Raw genomic sequence first — 4,809 nt, 5'->3', positions numbered from 1 at the left:
ACAAAACTTGGCCAGGCACAGTGGCTCACATCTATAATCCCAGCACTTTGGGAAGCCTAGGCGGGTGGGTTGCCTGAGGTCAGGAGTTCGATACCAGCCTGGCCAACATAGTGAAACTCCATCTCTACTAAAATACAAAAGCTAGCTAAGCATGGTATGGTGGTAGGTGCCTGTAATCCCAGGTACTTGGGAGGCTGAGGCAGGAGAATCGCTTGAACCCGAGAGGCAGAGGTTGCCGTGAGCTGAGATTGCGCCATTGCACTCCAGCCTGGGCAACAAGAGCGAAATTTTGTCTCAAAAAAAAAAAAAAAAAAAAAAAAAAATTTGCTGGGCATGGTGGTGCATACCCGTACTACTTAAGGGGCTGAGGTGGGAGGATCACCTGAGCACAGTTCGAGGCTGCACTCCAGCCTGGGTGACAGAGCAAGACCCTGTTGGAAAGAAGGAAGGGAGGGAGGGAGGGAGGGAAGGAAGGAAGGAAGAGAGTATAGAAAACTGTATTGAGGCCGGGCGCGGTGGCTCAAGCCTGTAATCCCAGCACTTTGGGAGGCCGAGACGGGCGGATCACGAGGTCAGGAGATCGAGACCATCCTGGCTAACACGGTGAAACCCCGTCTCTACTAAAAAATACAAAAAATTAGCCGGGCGAGATGGCGGGCGCCTGTAGTCCCAGCTACTCGGGAGGCTGAGGCAGGAGAATGGCATGAACCCGGGAGGCGGAGCTTGTAGTGAGCTGAGATCCGGCCACTGCACTCCAGCCTGGGCGACAGAGCGAGACTCCGTCTCAAAAAAAAAAAAAAAAAAAAAAAAAACTGTATTGAAGAAATCTGCAAGAAAGAAGGGCTGGAAGAGGGCACAGGAGCTGAAGGAGGATGTGAACGCTGGGGAGTGTGTTTTGAAGATGGGAGAGAGGACAGTATGTTTACATGCTGATGGAAATGTTCCCTCAGGGAGGAGAAAGCAGGTGCAGAAAAGACAGCCCATCTCCCAGAATAATTCTGGAAATGGAGGAACTTTCATAAGCTAACCCGTTCTCCTCCTTGTTCAAAGTCTGCATGTTTTCTTTTCTTTTCTTTTTTTTTTTTTTTTTCGAGACGGAGTTTTGCTCTTGTTGCCCAGGCTGGAGTGCAATGGCACAATCTCAACTCACCGCATCCTCCACCTCCTAGGTTCAAGCGATTCTCCTGCCTCAGCCTCCCAAGTAGCTGGGATTACAGGCGTGCACCACCACACCCGGCTAATTTTGTATTTTTAGTGGAGACGGGGTTTCTCCATATTGGTCAGGCTTGTCTCAAACTCCCGACTTCAGGTGATCCGCCCCACCTTGGTCTCCCAAAGTGCTGGGATTACAGGCGTGAGCCACCGCGCCCAGCCCAAAGTCTGCATGTTTTCTATGGTTTCTTTGTTAGCAGAAAGCTTGAAGGAGACACAACCCCAGGGTTTGCTGCGACAGTGAGGTTGAAGAACTTGAGGAGGTGGCATCAGCACAGCGCAGGCTTCCGTGAGACTGCAGCTCCGTAAGCTCTGCCGAGTGGTCCTCCCACAGCCCAGCTTCCTGGCCTGTCTCTCTGTGCCTTGGACATCTCTGCAGCCCCAACCACCAAGCACAGAGCCGGGCATACAGAAGAAGCCTATTACACTCTTGCTGAATTAAATTGTTTCTGGTCCATGAGGAAGAAGCCCTGGGAACCCCCTGGAGGGTTTGAGGGGGAAGAAGGCAGTGGGATGGAGAAGACAGAGATGAAGTTGGGAGACCCTGAAAGCTCCCCCAGCTGACCACACCCTGTAGGTCAGTGCACTGGCAGCCAGCAACTCTGGCTACGGCCACCAGAGGGCAGTGCCAGCCCGCATACCTCCCCACGTGGCTTCCTCACCTACAGGCTCAGCCGCCCCACAGCCGGTGGAGTAGGGACGGTGACTCCATTTTACAGATGGAGAAACCAGGGCTCAGGGCCCCATCATTCTGGAAGTAAGCATTTTGGCCTGGCTACCCTTTCCACGGCCTAGGGCTGTCCAGGAGACCCGGGGCGGTCTCTGATCCAGGCCTCTCAAGTGGATTTCCTCTGTCCACTGCCCCCTCCCTTTCCTGCTTCTGGTCTGGGGGAGAAATCAGACACAGCAGAGACCCTCGGCCTCCTGCCCTCCCTCCCAGTGTGCACCCACGGACCCTCCTGGACCCAAAAGAGGATGGGAGGGTGCAGAAGACTTGCCAGGCTGCAAAGCCAGACCACCCACTATCTAATTGTGCACATCCCCCTGAACTTGGGCACATTCACTCCAGTGCCCAGCCCTGGGCAGCACACAGGTGGTTCAGGCCCCTCCTCCTCACCCCTCCCCTGGCCTGACCCTGGAAAAAATCACCTGGAACAGGGTAGGTCATAGAAAGAGCCCCTAAAGGTCGGTGCCAGGGACCTGGGTGGGGCCAGGCACCAGGGTTACTTTTTGCAGGGGAGCAGGGTGGAGAGGCACCCTGAACTAGGGACAGGGGAGACCTCCTCACCCCTGCCGCAGTCCTGCTGTCTCCTACAGGCCTTTTGGGGGCCCTCCCCGATCTCCTGCAGTGGTCTCTGATCCAGGCCTTCCCCTCCAGAACCAGGCAATGGCCGCCATAGCCCTCACCCCCACCGCAGCACCCAGGTACAGTCCCTCCTCACATCAGCAGAGAATGGGGGGCTTGAGGGCCCAAGCCCCTCCACATCCCCAGGGGTTCCCCTTTAACTTTTCTTTTTGTTTTTTTGAGAGGGAGTCTTACTCTGTCGCCCAGGCTGGAGTTCAGTGGCATGATCTTGGCCCACTGCAGCCTCCGCCTCCTAGGTTCAAGCGATTCTCCTGCTTCAGCCTCCCGAGTAGCTGAGACTACAGGCACCCGCCACCACGCCCAGCTAATTTTTGTGTTTTTAGTAAAGATGCGGTTTCACCATGTTGCCCAGAATGGTCTCAATCTCTTGACCTCATGATCCACCCACCTTGGCCTCCCAAAGTGCTGGGATTACAGGCGTAAGCCACCGCGCCCGGCCAGTTTTTTTTGTATTTTTAGTAGAGACAGTTTCACCATTTTGCTCAGGCTGGTCTCAAACTCCTGACCTCAAGTGATCTACCCTAGCCTCGGCCTCCCAAAGTGCTGGGATTACAGGCGTGAGCCACCACACCTGACTCCCTTTAACTTTTCTCCTCTTCTTAAAGAGCGCAGCCCAATTCCTGGGCCACTGAGCCCCTCTGGCCTGGAGCAAAGAGGTAACAAGGTGCTGGGGGCAGCTGGGGCCCTGAGCTCTCTGCCTGCTGTCTTCCATGGCCCCGCTGCTGGCCAGGACCGAAAGGGAGAGAGGCAAGGAGAGAGAGGACAGAGAGCAAGTACCGGGGGCGAGGACAAGGGACTGAGGTGGCCAGGACCTCAGGTGGAGAGTACTGACCCCCACTCCGAAGTTCTTCCCCATGGGGAGGCTCCCATCCTGGAGGAAGGCCCCACCTCCCACACAGGCTCACTCCTGCTCTTGGTTCTGATGTCTGACTCCTCCTCCGAGAAGCCCTCCCTGGTGGGGCTCACCTGTGTTAGGTCCCCTGTGCCAGATGGGGCCTCTCTGTGTCCTCCCCTCCCCTGGCATTCTCTCCCAATTTTGCCCATTCACAGGGTAAGATGATGTCATTGACAAGATGATCTATTTAGTAACAATGGGAGCAGTATCTGTTTGGCTCACTTTTGTATTCTCAGGACTCTAATGAGGCATCCAATAAATACTTGTTGAATGAACACATCAGTGAATTCTCTGGGTATGGACAGCGGGAGTGGTAATCACCCTGGGGAAGTGACTTCTGGTCAGGGTGAGATCCTAGGACTCTGGACTCCCAAACTAGGGCGCCACATCCCCTGGCACAGGTGAGCCCCACCAGAAACCCTCAAGGGGCACCTGTGGGAGAGGGTGGAGCCTGGCCAGGATGTGAGCCACAGATCCCCAGGGAGTGGCCCTCGGCACAGCCAGGTGCCCACTTCTTCCCTAGAGCCCTCAGCCCAGCCCTGCTCCTTTCCCCAGGGACCAGAGCAGGAGGCCTGGGCTGGCCTGATAGGGAGCTGGATCCAGCAGGTCGGCAGTACCCTGACCTGGGAGGCTCTGCGGGAAGCAGCTGGGAGTGGGGGGACCACAGCACCCACTGTGAGGAGGGCAGGGCCACCAGCCGCGCCCAGCCTGCTGGACAGGCAATGCCAGGTGGTGGTGAGCCTAGAAGGATGCTCTCTGGCCCTTTGGCCTCCCTGAGCTACCTCCAGGCTCAGGGATAACACCAAGGAGCCCTTCACTCCCTGACCTCTGTCCCCAGAGTCAACAACTCCCTCTCATCCCTGTGTCCATGTCCAGGCTCTGAGCCCTTCCAGGGACAATTTGTGGGGTTGTGGACAGAGACAGAGGAATAAATACACATTCACTGAGACCTGACTAGGTGCCATATTTTGGATATATTTCATTTTATCATCACTGGAAGGAAAAAAATATTACTATGTTATAGATGAAAAGCAGAAGCCCAGAGAGGTCAAGCAACTTATCCAAGGCCACACAGCCAGGAAGTATCGGGGAGGGAAGATCACAAAGGCTTGTCTTACCAACAGGCCATGTGCTGTCCATGGCCTCCCAGTTCAGAGAAAGAGCTGGGCGACTCTCCCTCTCCCGTACCCTGAGGCTGCCTATGGTTACTGGATTTGCTTCCACATAATAGTACTTACGAGCCCACTGTTAGGTCTTATAATTTAGTGTATTAACAAAGACCCTCGGCCGGGCGCGGTGGCTCAAGCCTGTAATCCCAGCACTTTGGGAGGCCGAG

The sequence above is a fragment of the Rhinopithecus bieti genome, unplaced genomic scaffold (assembly GCF_001698545.2).
Source record: "Rhinopithecus bieti isolate Rb0 unplaced genomic scaffold, ASM169854v2 scaffold_11744, whole genome shotgun sequence".
NCBI classification, from domain to species: domain Eukaryota; kingdom Metazoa; phylum Chordata; class Mammalia; order Primates; family Cercopithecidae; genus Rhinopithecus; species Rhinopithecus bieti.
Note: the sequence above shows the minus strand (reverse complement) of the source record.